Consider the following 15,965-nt stretch of genomic DNA (forward strand, 5'->3'; position numbering starts at 1 on the left):
ATTTGCAATGTATTAGACAAAAGTTTAATATCCTCAATCCCTGATGTATAAAGAACTCTTAAGAATAAAAAGCCCATACAAATCTCTTCAGGGAACCACTCTTACTCCATCCTCATCATGAGTTTTGGCTTGGGATGACTCTACAGTCAAGTTCCAGGAATGGGTGTGCAACACAGAATGTCCAGCCAGAGTTCTGATACCACTGGACTATTGTCTAGTACAGGGCTGGACCAAAGACCCAGGAGGGACTGCAGGACACGTTTTTGGTGGCCTAACCAGAATTTAGTTCCCTTTTCTTCCTCTGTAACAGAACCATAGTTGAATTCATGTTTCCACCTGTTGCAGAGACTGCTAGTATTCTCTCAGTATATCTTCTGCCCTTCCTTAGTATACGACCCCTGATGTGTGGCTCAGTTTATAGCTATCCAGAATAAAGTCCACATTTCTTGGCTTCTTTGAGCTGGATGTTGCCAAATGACTAAGTGCCGTCCAGTGGATTATAAACACTGAAGTGTATCATGTGTTTTCTGGGATATGCCCTTAAAAGCAGAAGTCAGCCTCTCTTTTCCCACTCCTTCCTCCTTCTTGGTGCCTGAAGGTGGATAAAATGGCTATGGCTCCAGAACTATCTTGGACCATGAAGCAGAAGCCACATGTTGAGAATGACAGAGCATTGAGAAAGAAAGAGGGAACTTGGGTGACCATGGAACTACCATCCTTACCCTATACTGCCTGCTTCTAGACTTGATTTACCTTTTAACTTATTTAATCCACTGTTATTTTAGGTTTTCTGTGTTAGAGAGCTGAACCTCATCCTTACTGATAGTCTTCCTCACTTTTATGTAGTCCGTGGGCCAAAGGAAAGCTGATACCATCTCAAGCTCTAGGGGTGGGTTTGTGTAATTTATTTAATCCCATCCTCCTTGCCCATGATTGAGACAGGATGGAGCATGTGGCCCATTTTGGACCAATGGACTTGAGGAGAATTTCATTGGAGTCTCTGGGAAAGTTCTTTGTTCTTCTGGGAGAGTTGCTTAAAGTAGCAATCCTGTTTCTCTTCTACTGGACATTTTTGTGCTGCAGCTATCTCACTGTGAGCCTGCAGATGAAGCCACACATGGAAGAGAGCAGAGCCAAGAGAATCATGAGGACACTGAGCTTAAGCCTAGTCAACTGTGAAGTTCTTCTGGACTTCCACTTATGTCAATAATCTTCCTTATTATTTAAGCCAAGAATAGATCCCAAGCCAAATTATTTATAAGACTAGCATAGTGCTTAAGAGTATGAGCTCCAGAGTCAGATGATGTGAATCCCAACTATGCCATTTCTTAGCGGTGATATATGGATAACAATACTTCTAAGCTGAATAATGCATGTAATATACTTAGTACAACTTCTGGCACATAGAAAGCATTTAGTAAATACTATTATTCTTAGTATTTAAAATTGGTGATAAAAGTATGAGCTATTCGAAAAATCATGATGCTAGCTACTTGGAGAAAAGAAAAATGCCATTCTAACTAAATTCAAATTACATTAGAGAGTATATGTGGAAATTGAAATAATAAAATATGGTAAATATATAATCTCAAGGCAAGAGAAACTTTTTAAAGCATGAAATCAAAGGCTTATGCTATGAAGGAAGATAGAAATAAGCTTGAATATATAAGACTTAAAAAGCTTCAGTGTCGGGGCTGGTTCCGTGGCCAAGTAATTAAGTTTGTGTGCTCTGCTTTGGCAGCCCAGGGTTTGCTGGTTTGGATCCTGGGCATGGACCTACACACTGATCATTAAGCCATGCTGTGTGGCGTCCCATATAGAAGAGCTAGAATGACATGCCACTAGGATATACAACTATGTGCTGGGGCTTTGGGGAGAAAAAAAAACAAACAAGAGGAAGATTGGCAACGGCTGTTAGCTCAGGGCTGATCTTCCTCACACATGCACAAAAAAGCTTCAGTGTACTAGAGATGCTTGCCATTGCCTTCCCACACATATCCCCTTCAAAAAGATTTTGCCATCCCAGCCATAGAAGGTCAGGCCAGTGATAGTTAATATGCAGAATGGCTTGAATACACATCATGGTCTCTCTCAAGAAACTGAAATAGTGGGGCCAGCCAGGTGATGTAGTGGTTAAGTTTGGGCACTGTGCTTTGGTAGCCCGGGGTTCTGGGTTTGCAGGTTTGGATCCCGGGCACGGACCTACACACTGCTTATCAAGCCATGCTGTGGCAGCATCCCACATACAAAATAGAGGAAGATTGACATGGATGTTAGCTCAGTGACAATCTTCTTCAAGCAAAAAGGGGAAGATTGGCAACAGATGTTAGTTCAGGGCCAATCATCCTCACCAAAAAAAAAAAAAAAGAAGAAAAGAAAAGAAAAGAAAGAAACTGAAATAAGCAACATAAGGATTCTAATTAGCTGCTGTTGAATATTGAATTAAAAGGTCACATAAGGTTGAGACAGGGGTAGCCATTTCCAGCTATGGAAAAGCATAAGTAAGCAAAGACAAGCAGCCACACAGAACAGAGAAAACAAAATAATCTAAAAGTTGGAACTAAATAGGCGCTAACACTTATTTGGCTCTTATGTGCTAAAGTCTCAAGGCTAAATAATTGCCTAAAGTTGTATGGTTAATGAGTAGAAGAACCAGGACTCAAATCAGGATTCAAATTTGGCTCTAGAGGCCCAGACTTTTAAGTATTAGGTGGGATTTCCTCTAAGAAGCGGTATTTCTGCTGTTCTTTATATGAGTGTTTTTCAGGAGCCATGTGTCAAATTCAGCCATTCCTGAGTTGGAGAAGATTATCTCTGCTTGACAAGCCCCCAAATAGGCAAAGTTTATGAATAGCAATATTATTTTCACTTCTGAGCTGACAGATGAGGGTACCCACAAATAGATAGGGGCAGTCACTCCTAGTCTGTATTAGTTTCCTAGGGTCGCCATAACAAATTACCACAAACGAGGCAGCTTGAGACGACAGATATTTACCCTCTCATAGCTCTAGAGGCTGGAAGTCCAAAACCAAGGTATCAGCAGGGCCATGTTCCCTCCAAAGGCTCTAGGGGAGAATTCTTCCTCATCTCTTCAAGCTTTTAAAGTCTGTTGCCAATTGTCATTCCTTGCCTTGTAGCTCCAATCTCTGCCTCCATCTTCATATCATCTTCTCCTCAGATTTTGTGCATGAGGTTTATATATAATAAACTATGTATATAGCAATCTATATTGAGTTGATGGTTTCTTTAGTTTGACCTCTTTATAAAAGCTCTGCTCTCTAACTCCCCTCCTCCACGTTTTATGTTTTTGATATCATGCCTAGCTTCTTTTTCTATGTGTGTATATCCTTTACCCTCTTATCATTGAAATAGGTAATTTTAGTACTTTTGTCTTTTGGCCTTCATAGTCTCTTCGTAGGTGGTTGATCTGCTACCTTTACTGTTTATTTGCCTTTACCAGTGACTTTATTGCCTTTTTTTTAAAAAAAATAATTTTCTTATCCTTGTTTGTGATTTTCTCTTTCCTACTTAAATAAGTCCCTTTGGTATTTCTTATAAAACTGATTTCTTGGTGATAAACTACTTTAATTTTTGCTTGTCTGTGAAAGTCTTTATCTCTCCTTCCACTCTGAATGATAACCTTGCCAGATAGAGTATTCTTGGCTGTAGATTTTTTCCTTTTAGCACTTTAAATATATTGTGCCACTCCCTTCTTGCCTGTAAGGTTTCTGCTGAGAAGTCAGCTGATAGCCTTATGGGGTTTCCTTTGTATGTCACTTGTTGCCTTTCTCTTGTGGCTTTTGGGATTCTTTCCTTATCTTTAATTTTGGACATTTTAATTATAATGTGTCTTGGTTGGGCTTCTTTGAGTTTAGCTTGTTTGGTGCTCTCTATGCTTCCTGTACCTGGATGTCTGTTTCCTTCCTTAGGTTAGGAAAGTTTTCAGCTATTATTTCTTCAAATAGATTCTCTGCCCCTTTGTCTCTCTCTTCTCCATCTGGGACACCTATAATATGAATGTTAGTGTGCTTCATGTTGTCCCAGATTTCCTTTAGATTGTTATCATTTTTTTAAATTCTTTTTTTCTTTTATTTGTTCAGCTTGGGTGATTTCCTCTAGTCTTTCATCCAGCTCACTGATCCATTCTTCTGTGTCATCTACTCTGCTATTGAGTCCCTCTAGTGAATTTTTCTTTTCTTTTTCTTTTTTAAGGATTGGCACCTGGGCTAACAACTGTTGGCAATCTTTTTTTTTTTTTTTTCTGCTTTATCTCCCCAACCCCCCACCCCATACACAGTTGTATATCCTAGTTTCAGGTCCTTCTAGTTGTGGGACGTGGGATGCTGCCTCAACGTGGCCTGACAAGCAATGCCATGTCCGCGCCCAGGATCTGAATCCTGGGCCGACGAAGTGGGGCGTGCGAACTTAACCACTTGGCCACGGAGCCGGCCCCCTCTAGTGAATTTTTCATTTCCAGTATTGTATTCTTCATTTCTGATTGGTTCTTTTTTATATTTTCCAGTTATTTGTTGATGTTCTCATTGTATTCATCCATTCTTCTCCCAAGATCAGTGAGCATCCTTATGACTTTTTGTTTGAACTCTTTGTCAGGTAGATTGTTTGTTTCTGTTTCATTTAGTTCTTTTTCTGGGGTTTTGTCCTGTTCCCTTGCTTGGAATGTATTCCTTTGCCTCCTCATTTTGCCTCTTTCTCTATGCTTATATCTATGTATTAGTTGGGTCAGCTATGTCTCCTGATCTTGGAGAAGTGGCCTTATGTAAGAGATGCCTTATGAGGCCCACCAGTGTACTTCCCTCTCATCACCAGTTCCAAATGTTCCAGGAGTGACCTCTGTGTGGGCTATGTGTGTACTTCTGTTGTGGCAGGGTTTCTCTTGTTGCAGGTGCTCAAGGAGGCAAAGCTGTCTTCCTATCTGGCTGGTTGTAATACTTAGCTGCATGTGGCTACTATGGACCCTTCAGTCACTTTATCAGGTTTGGGGAGCCCCAGCACAATTGGCTGCAAGGTCTAATAGCACATTCCTGTTGCAGTTTTTCTGTTAAGTGAGTATGACCCCAGCATGGCTGGTTGCTAGGCTCAGGGGCTTACAATTGCTGTTGGCCTCTGGCCTGCAAGGCTGTTGTCAGCTCTTTCAGGATTGCAGCTGAGTGGGGCTGGCTCCATGCACAGGAGCACCCAACTGCTTTGGGCTTTGGAAAGTAGAGCTGATTCCCTATGTGGCTGTTTGAGAAGCACAAGTCTTTTGCTGCGGATAAGCCCCACAGCCCACAGGTCCACACACACTGTCAACACAGTCCTGAACTGTGTGCATGTCCTGACCCCCTGAAGCAAACCCAGTAAACCCATTTGCCCCACTACAGAGGCCCCCCAACTCCACCAACACTCCACACACTCTACCCATTCCTCATGCGTACCCTACCCCACAGAGGTGGACACATCTTCCTGCCTGCAGAGGATCCAGGCACCCTACCTATACAAGCCCACAAGTTGCCTGAGTGCTTGCTGTTGAGTGGGGCCAGTTGCTAGGGCAGGCTGCCTGGCCTGGCTGAGCTAGATTAAATTGGTCCTCTAGTGGGTGGGGCAGACCCTGGGCTAACAGGCCAGGGGAAGAAGTCCAGTGGTGTCCACCAGTGTCTGTGTCAGCACACCTGTACTAGGTCACAATAATGGCTGCTGCCAAAGTCTCAGTCCCTGAAGAGGTCTCACCTCTCACTGAGATGTGCCCAGAGCCTATCAGGTGAGTCTCTTTTCAAGAAAGGAATGTGCACCTTTCTTTCTGATGATTTTAGATTACTTTCCAAAATGGGTGAATTTGTGCATGGACCCTTTAACAGCAGGCCTTTTTCAGCTTATGTCTGATAGCTTTTCTAGGGATATTCCCCATTGTAGTTAATAGCCAGCAAAGCCAGATATTATGAGACTCATCTCAGTTGTGCTGAGTCTGAAGGATGCTTACAGTGGTAATGCTCCCCTGCTCAGGTCCCCTCCTCTTCCAGGGATGGCTGTGCACCTTAGGATTAAGATAGATTTTTTTCTCTCCAGAAAGGAATTTCTGCCTCTTCCAACTCAATCAGGAGTGTCCCTTGTTGCAGGGGTTCTTTTTATCCAGTTTTCAATTCTCTCTCATGGGTAATTGTTCCAAGAATAGTTGTAAATTAGCTGTGTCTGTGGGAGAGGTGAGTTCAGAGTCTGCCTATGCTGCCATCTTGACACCAACCCCTTTTTTTTCTTCATTTTTCTTTTCCTCCGTAGCTTTTTGGAGTTTGGAATTGTAGATAAAGGACTGTGAACCAGTCTAGGCTCACTAAAGCCAAGCTGGAACATATCAAAAAGTAGAAAAAAGAGAAAAGAAGAGAGAAAATTCTCCCAGGTTCTCACTATTCTGAAACAACCTTGGTGCATCTCATTAAAGTCTGTTTTCCACTCATAGGACTATTCTTAAACATTTTCCCACATAGCACTAATTAGTTTGTGTGAGGAAACCTCTGCATTCTGCTCTATGTAACATATATTTAGAAGTTTCAGAAAGCCAAAAAAAAAAAAAAAAAAAGGGCAAAGCCTGTCTAAAAACCCAGATTTTTATTTTTTTAAAAGATTCTGAGTTAAGTAGCCCTAGTCAAAATGGAATAAATAATATGTAGCAGGATGTTAAAATTTGACTTGTTTTGCTTTAGTTTCAGCTGAGGTTCAAAAGCTGAGAACATAGTAATTGGCAAATGCCTCCATATCCTGAAGGGAGGCTCCAGACTGCCTGTGCACCTATGTAGGATGTGGTAACACAAACAAACAAAAACTTCACAAAAACAAAAATGAGTTTCCAACACATAGATCCTCAACTATCCCAAGCTGAAGGTGAAGAGACCAGAGGATGGTAGTTAGGGCAAGGAAATGAGCAGTGTCCCAGTGGTCTTCCAAGAAGAAGGGGTGGGGGCTTCTCCTCGAGTCAATCCTTGTGTGAGGAACTTCAAGGGCACCTCATGGAGAGATTGTTCCAGGAGTTTGAGGGGCATCAAGGACTGGAGTTTGACCCAAACTGAGAGGTTCTGGTTATGGGCAAGGCCACTGCAGTGCTAGTGCAAATGGTGTCATCCAAAAGGGAACTCTGTCTCTGGGGGGCCTGAAATCCAGCCCGCACTATGTTCAACACTCTATAGGCCTTGTCCTAGGGCTTGTCTCTTCCTTCTCCCCCAAAGTCATTTCCAATCCTGCCCCAAAGGACAGCCTGAAGTGATGAATATAATCGCCTGTATTCCCAGGGCCTGAGGGACGTAACATAAGCAACTGTTGCCCAAGTCACAGGAAGAACTACCAATATTTCAGCAGGGGCCTCCAGAGAATCCGTGGAAGCACCTAATGCAAGAGTCAAATGTGGGCATCCACCCATCCCAGAGAGCATGAGCTTTGAACATGCACCATGGCCAGAGGAGACCAATGCTGTGTTAGCTGGGTGCCAGCCAGGTAAGAATTTCCTATCCTGATCTACCATATGATCCAGCTATCCCACTGCTGGGTATTCATCCAAAGAACTTGAAAACACAAAGGCATAAAGATACTTGCACCCCTATGTTCATTGCAGCATTATACACAATAGCCAAGACTTGGAAGCAACCTAGGTGCCCATCAAGGGACGAATGGATAACGAAGATGTGGTATTTATACATGATGGACTACTACTCAGCCATAAGAAATGATGAAATCCGGCCATTTGTGACAACATGGATGGACCTTGAGGGTATTATGCTGAGTGAAATAAGTCAGAGGGAGAAAGTCAGATACCATACGATCTCACTCATAAGTAGAAGATAAAAACAAACACATAGCATTGGAGATTGGATTGGTGGTTACCATAGGGGAAGCGGGGAGGGGGGAGGGCAAAAGGGGTGATTAGGCTCACATGTGAGGGGATGGACTATAATTAGTTTTCGGCTGGTGAACATGATGTAATCTCCACAGAATTCGAAGTATATTATGATGTACATCTGAAAATAAACAAATGAATGGAAAAAACAAAACAAAACACAAAAAGACTTTCCTATCCTGAACTTCTCTTCTTCCCTGCGTTTTCCTCTTTCTTTTACACAAGAGAGGCTACAGAGAGCCAGGTGAGTGAGGAGGAGATGAAGAAGGGGAGGAAAGGCTGAACACATCCCTCTTTCTTATGCCTGGTTTCCTACCACAGCAGGTTTGAGCTTGATGCGGAGAGGAAGCTTTAGTTAGTTAGATTACATGTGACTAGACATCTTAATTACTGAAGTGAGCCCTTTCTTGAGACTGGAAGCAGCCAGAGAATCTTTTATTATCCTAGAGTGTTGCCATCTGCTCTAGATGGCATCCAAGTGCAGGGAAGAGCTCACCCATAGAATAGGTCTGAAGGAAGAAATAAAGTTGTTTCCTGGTTGCACCCTGCAAGATCCGTTTGTTCAACTACCAGTTAACAAATATGCCATAGTATGAGCTTAGTTAAACCAAATGAATAAATAAAGAAATGGGCTGTTTTCATATGCATGAAACAGTCATGAAAGTGAAGGGATTAGGAGCCTGAGTGCTTGTGCTCAAGGTCAAGTTTTGGTTTATGTGGGGGGAATGGAAGTATCACGGCAGAATACATATATAGCAGCTAGAATTCTCTACTGGGAAGTTTTAGACCACAAAGAAACAGAGCTATGGTACCCATATTATCTGAAGCAAAATATGAGACATGGAGTCTGACAAATAAGAGCGCAGACTTGGTGACAAATGGGACAGACGGTTTGTAATTAGCTCTGTTCCAGAAACGCTGAGACTTAGCCATTGCAGAAACAGCAAGAGGCAGAGGGCTGGCAGGTTAGCTGTGTGCCAGAGCTTGTTAGCTGAGCAGAAGAGGTCAAAAGCAGGCCTCAGTGCTTTTGTTCATCCATTCCACGCCCTCTAGCCCCAACTGCCTTGCTGAGATTTTAAAATTGTTTCCATTTCAAAGGAAGATTTTAAACTGCTTTAATTGAGAGCTCAGAAAGAAAGTACAGGATTGAAAAGCTTCATTCCTGCCTGCATGCCTTCAGACTTTCAAAGTGACCCCAGGCAAATGCGCCATAACTTCCATTAAGCGTGCCCCAACTTGAGCTTCACCAGGCCACCACAGCCTCGAGGCTGGGAGCTCATCCTGGATCCTGCCCCCCTTTTTCAGCTCTTCCTAAAAATCTTTTTTCAGTCAGGACCCTCATGGTCTAAACTCTTTAGTTGTTTGACTGGAGTCGAGTTCTAAAGATAAACCCATCTTCTACTCTAGGCTTTGGAGAACCTGAGGTGTTGTCATAAGTATTGAGACAACTCACATCCGAAGATAATTGAAGCAAGGGGAATGGATGGGATTGCCCAGGGAAAGTATGTTGAGTGAAAAGAGAAGAGGGTTTAGGATGGAAAGAATCCTGAGGAATCCAACAAAAAGATTGGGAAGATGAAAAATCCTGAGAAGGGGCAGTCAGAGCAGCTGGAGGAAACCCAGGGGAGTGTTTTGGCCGAAGACAAGGGAGGAGAGTATGGTGTTGAAATAGCACAAAATGCTGCAGAGATAAGTCAGATAAAACTGCTTACTAAATTTCAGAAGCTGATTTTGGCAAGAGTGTTTCTGTGCACGTATGGGGTCTATGACACGTGATTCCTCCTGTTGTCTCAGAGCGTCAGCACAGCTCCCAAGGCAAGAATAGATTCTAAGAACCCCCACAGTTAAAGGGTGGGCCCAAACCAGTTCTGCCAGCATTACCTAATCATTCACATCCATCCAGCCTAAATAGTGCTTGCAGAAGGGAGAGTTGTCTGTCTGTTGATCCACCAAAGGGCAGGGGCAGCATTTGCACTCCCTTCACCTTAGCCACAGGAAAGCGACTTCAAGAGGATTATTTGGAGACCTTTGCAACTGTCCCCTGGAATTTAGGGGTTGGTATTTGATTCACATTTGAAAGTCTAAAGGCAAAAGGCAGGGCTGGAACTGCCCTAGCTTGAGAGCGAAGCTGAGTGAATGGTGGGATCAAATATATCCACGAGCGGCAGGCTTCCCAGAGACCAAATGTGGATCCTGTGGAGGGGGACTGGCCTGGGGTCATCTGCCCAGGGATGGTGGGTGGACTGGGTCAAGAGGGCTGGGCTGATGGAAGCCCTGGAGCTGAGGAGGCAGCTGCAAGGAGTGAGCTAGAGGAAGCACTGTTCATGCCAAGGGTGTCTCCTTCAGGGGATCTCCATGGAACCCGTGAAAAGTCCCAGAAAATCCACCCTCACCTCCTCCAAGTCACTAGACACCTAGGATGGGGATTTTTTTTTCTTTGAAATAATTTCAAAGTACTGAAAGAATTGAAAGAATAGTACAAGTGACCTCCTCCCACCCCCGCCTTCCTGAATTATTTGAGAGGAATTCCTATAATTGAGATAATTGCTGACCTGCTGTCACATTGCTCCTGAATACGTTAGCATGCATTTCCTACACATAGGGACATTCTCCCACATAACCGTCAAAATGAAGAAGGTGCTTTATTCATTTCCTAGACCTGCCATAATAAATTACTACCAGCTGGGTGACTTAAGACAAGAGAAATTTATTTTCTCACAGTTCTGAAGACCAGAAGTCTGAAAGGAAGGTGTTGGCAGGGCTGCACTCCCTGAAAAGGCTCTAGGACAGAGAGAATCCTCCATTGCCGTTTCCAGCTTCTAGTGGCTGTCAGCATTCCTCATGGCTACACCACTGCAAACTCCTCTTATCTTCACATGGCCTTCTCCTCGTCTCCTCTGTCTCTGTCTTCTTTTCTGTCTCTTATAACGACACTTGTCATTGGATTTAGGGCCCACCCAGATAGTCCTGGAGGATCTCATTGCAAGATCCTTAACCCAACTATACCTGCAAAGACCCTGTTTCCTAATAAAGTCACATACACGGGTTCAGGGAGTTAGGATGTAGACATATCTTTTTGAGGGCCACCATTCAACCTACTACATTAACAGTGCTATATCCTTGCCATCTAATTCACAGACCCCATTCAAGTTTTGCCATTTGTCTCAATAATATCATATATAGCAAAAGATCTAATCAAGGATTTCATGTTGCATTTAGTTGTCATGACTTTTCAGCTTCCTTCAAGCTGGAACATTCCCCAGTGTTTCCTCAACTTTCATGACCTTGACACTGTTGAAGAGTACTAGCAATAATTTTGTACACGGTGATATGCTGGAGTTGGCTCATACTGAAGCGTGACAACAGACTGTTCGATTTTCATGAATTTTGCAAGCAAATTGATGTCATGTTGATATGGCCATCATGAGATTATTTATGCCACAGAAATGTTACAAATCAGATTTTCTATTTTCCCCTTCTGGAGGACTAGTTGTTAAAGATTTACCAGCACACTTCGGATGAATGTCCCTTAGTTTGGATTTTTCTGATGTTTCCTCATGATTTGATTCAGGCAATCCATTTTTGGCAGGATCACAGAAGTAATTGTCTTCTCTTCACTGCGCATCCCATCAGTGATACATGATTTCAATTTATTCCATTTGCGGTGATGTTAATTAGCTTTGATCATTTGATTCTGTCAGGTCTCTCCACTGTAAAATTATTCTTTTTTCCCTTGTAATAATTAAGTATTTTATAGAATGGTACTTTTTTTTTGACTGTCTTAACCATTTCTAAGTGTACACTTCAACGACATTAAGGACATTCTGATTGTCGTGCAACCATCACCACCATGCATCTCCAGAGCCCTTTTCATCTTGCAAAACTGAAACTCTATACCCATTAGCAATAACTCCCCATTCTCCTCTCTCTCCAGCTTCTGGCAACCACCATTCTACTTTCTATCTCTGTGATTTGATATACTAAGTGTCTCCTATAAGTGTAATCATACAGTATTTGTCTTTTTGTGACTGGTTTATTTTGCTTAGAACAATGTCCTTAAGGTTTATCCATATCGTAGCATGTGTCAGAATTTCCTTTCTTTTTAAGGCTGAATTGTCTGTGTGTGTGTGTGTGTGTATGTGTGTGTGTGTGTGTGTGTATGTGTGTATATATATATGTACACCACATTTTACTTATCCATTTATCTGTTGATGGACACTTGGGTTGCTTCCACATTTTAGCTATTGTGAATAATGCTGCTATGAACATGGGGGTGCAAATATCTCTTTGAGATTCTGCTTTCAATTCTTTTGAGTATATACCCAGGAATGGAATTTCTGGATTACATGGTAATTCTATTTTTAATTCTTTGAGGAACCTCCATACTACTTTCCACAGCAGCTGCATCATTTTACATTCCCACCAACAGTGTGCAAGGGTTCCAATTTCTCCACATCCTTGCCAACACTTGTTATTTTCTAGGTTTTTTTGATAAAGGCCATCCAAACAGTTGTGAGGTGATATCTCCTTGTGATTTTGGTTTGCATTTCTCTGATAATTAGTGGTGTTGAGCATCTTTTCATGTATTTGTTGGCCATTTGTGTGTCTTCTTTGGAGAAATGTCTATTCAAGTCCTTGGCTCATTTTTGAATTGGGTTGTTTGTCTTTTGCTGTTGAGTGCAGTGGTACTTCGAGACTATGTAAACATTGTGTTTCTTATTAAACTTTTACCCACTAAGTTTAGCATCCATTCATGCTCTCTGGGTGAATTATTACTATGATGGTTGCCAAATGGTGATTTTTCTAATTTCATCATTCCTTCCATATTTATCATTTGGCGTTCCACTTCATGGAAAAACCTCCTCTTCTCATTTATTCATTCGTGTACTTATTTATGTCATTATGGAATCTCATTGTACAAAATGGTTTACAATCTGTCATTATCATTATTTATTTGAATGTCCCAGTGATCCCAGATTTGGCTAGTGAAAGCCCCTTAGGGTTTCTGTGTCCTAGTAACGCGTCCCTATTATTCTTTGAGCAATTCTTTACTTAATGGCACAACAAGATTTTCAGCTTCATCTTCTATCTTTCCTGCCACCGCTATGGACTCAATAATTTCTCCAAGAAGTCTTGGTTCCTTTTAGTGGAGAATGATATTTAGAAACCAAGACCCGGGTGCTAAGTGTGCTCCCAGGTCCTCTCAGTGGGCAGTTAGGGAATATATGCACACATACATAGATACAGACATCTGTATTTCTATATCTATCCATGTACATTAAAAACTGTTGATTTGTACCGACACCTCTGATTCCAATTCAACATCACAAGGGTTCATTAGAATTTTCTTCCTTTTCGTATTTGTAACATTGACAGTGAGAACCTAGCTTCCATTATCCTCAACATACATTACTTACTTGATTAATGCCCCCTGAATGTGATTATTCTTCAGTTGCTTCTGTGCCCTCTGTGTGGATGCCCTTCTCCTCTCACCTGGGCTCTGATTCCCTGTGCCAGGCCACACGGATGCCCTCTTCACTCCACATCGGGCTGCCCCATTGTAGCCCTATTTGCAGATGCCCTCTTCACCTTTCTTAGTTCTGACACTTCATGCCAGGTGCCACATAGACACCCCCCAGGCCCATTTGAGCTCTGACACTTCACACCAGGCTACCATTACTGCCCTTGTGTGGACCTCCTTCTCATCTCAGTCTTGATATCCTAATTCAAGCTGCCACTCCTGCTCCCTGACACAAACCTGTCCCATCAAGTTTGAGAACTCGCGCTGACAGAAGCAACATTTAAGGAAGATTATCCAAGTGACTCAGACACGTCTACCATTGCCTACCCTGCTTCTAACCTAATTCTGCCCTCCCTGTGGCCTTTCTGATTAGACATGGGCCAATGATTGTACCTCTCTAGGCTGGTGATCATGAATGGCTTGGGGGATTGACTTGTAAAATTCAGCTGAGCCAGTAAGATACCTCTTCTTGGGGGGAGCTTGGAATTGGGAGATTGAAAGACTAAGAGAGTTGGCAATGGGGCAGAAGTCAAAACTGTATTGAGAGTTGTTATGCTGAGAGAGGGACTGTGGCAGCCAGGTCGAACTGTGTACCAAATGAAGCAGAGGCTAATAGAGAAGAAAGAGGAGCAGATGTACTGAGGGAAGCAGGTATGGCATGACCATGCTATCTCCGGGAGATCCTGGGGTGGTCTTATTTCCTGGTGGCTTCTCAGCTGCAATTCCCATAAGGCCAGCTGTCTCCCCAGGGATGGACTGAAACAGATGTGAGCCAGTGATTTGGCACTCCTTCAAAATGATGTTCTTCAAATATGGTTCAACATTTATTTATTTAGAGAGCACAAGAAAGAATAATTTTCTAATGCTAGGAATAAAGGATTTACTATATGCACTTATTACGTGGGAGTTCCTGAACCAGATAACTTCTCGGAAAAACGTTAAATAATTTAAAGCCCATATAATAAAATCGACTATGCCGGTAGATTAATTGGATTCTGACTTTCAATTGACTGTGATGGCTGACTTCAGGCGTATGTTAGTTGACTATTTTTAGCATTAGTAGCTTTGCTTGTAGGTTCATAGACACGTTGAAAAAAATCCTAGATAAACATTCTTGTACATATATCTGTGATTGGACTGATGATTACTCCTTGATAGATTCTTAGCATTATATTTTCTGGGTGAAATGATGGGAACACTTTTAAGGCTCTATGTATCATATTGCCAGATTGCTTTAGATAAAAAGAAAAATGAAGGACTAGACTTTTGAAAACAATAGTGAAAACCAGTTAATGAATTAAAAAACCACACTCTTTCCCACCAGGAGTATATGAAGGTGCCCATCTCACACCTACTTTGTGGAGTTAATGAAGTTTTCAATAATTGATATTTTTGTAGGCACACAAAAAAAAACAAACCCCCCACCCCAAAACAGCAGAAAACTCACCCTCATCTCCACTATGGTATTTAGTAATTTGTATTGGGTATTTTATTAGTTTTCATCATTTGAAATTTTTTGTTTACTTGTGAGATTGAGTCCAATCTCTGTCCTCCTGAAGTAAGCAATCCAGAGAGGAGAAATATTTCATTTTTGGTTACCATATAGAACTCTATCCCTTACTTTTCTTTTAAAAAATTATTCTAATAAAATTCATACCATGGTCGTTGTACAATAAGCAGTTCTGCAATGTGTAAAATGAAAGGTAAAAGCCTTTTTCTTTAAACACTGTTGAGTTCATACTATATATACTGTTCTTTAAATTACTTTTCCTTTAAACATATGATTTTTATAGTCAGTATGTATAAAAATATATACAGTTCAACATCCACAAATCAATCAATGTGATACACCATATTAACAAAATGAGGAACAAAAACCACATGACCATCTTAATAGATGCTGAGAAAGCATTTGACAAGATCCAACAATCATTTGTGATAAAAGCTCTCAATAAAATGGGTATAGAAGGAAAGTACTTCAACATAATAAAGACCATATATGACAAACCCACAGCCGACATCATACTCAATGGGGAAAAAACAAAAGCCATCCCTCTGAGAACAGGAACAAGACAAGGGTGCCCACTCTTGCCACTCCTATTCAACACAGCACTGGAGCTTTTGGCCAGAGTAATTAGGAAAGAAAAAGAAATAAAAGGAATCCAAAAAGGCAATGAAGAAGTGAAACTCTTCTGTTTGCAGATGACATGATTTTATATATAGAAAACCCTAAAAAATCCATTGGAAAGCTATTAGAAATAATCAACAATTACAGCAAAGTTGCAGGGTACAAAATCAACTTACAAAAATTGGTTGCATTTCTATACTGTAATAATGAACTAACAGAAAGAGAACTCAAGAACACAATCTCATTCACAATTGCAACAAAAAGAATAAAATATCTTTAAATAAATTTAACCAAGGAAGTGAAAGACCTATACAATGAAAACTACAAGACTTTACTGAAAGAAATAGATGACGACATAAAGAAATGGAAAGACATTCCATGCACATGGACTGGAAGAATAAACATAGTTCAAATGTCCATACTACCTAAAGCAATCT

General features: G+C 41.5%; 1 protein-coding gene and 1 long non-coding RNA gene across 4 annotated transcripts in view; one reads left to right on the plus strand and one right to left on the minus strand.

The window, feature by feature from the left end:
• HSD11B1 (hydroxysteroid 11-beta dehydrogenase 1) overlaps positions 1-15,965 on the minus strand; it is a 44,639-nt gene that overhangs the window by 4,364 nt on the left and 24,310 nt on the right. The window lies entirely within an intron of this gene.
• LOC138924034 (uncharacterized) overlaps positions 7,345-15,965 on the plus strand; it is a 47,854-nt gene continuing 39,233 nt past the window's right edge. Inside the window, exon 1 of the long non-coding RNA XR_011438572.1 lies at positions 7,345-7,479. This is a non-coding gene — a long non-coding RNA (uncharacterized lncRNA). The remainder of the gene's footprint in view (positions 7,480-15,965) is intronic.

Source organism: Equus caballus, chromosome 5, assembly GCF_041296265.1.
Source record: "Equus caballus isolate H_3958 breed thoroughbred chromosome 5, TB-T2T, whole genome shotgun sequence".
Classification (NCBI taxonomy): domain Eukaryota; kingdom Metazoa; phylum Chordata; class Mammalia; order Perissodactyla; family Equidae; genus Equus; species Equus caballus.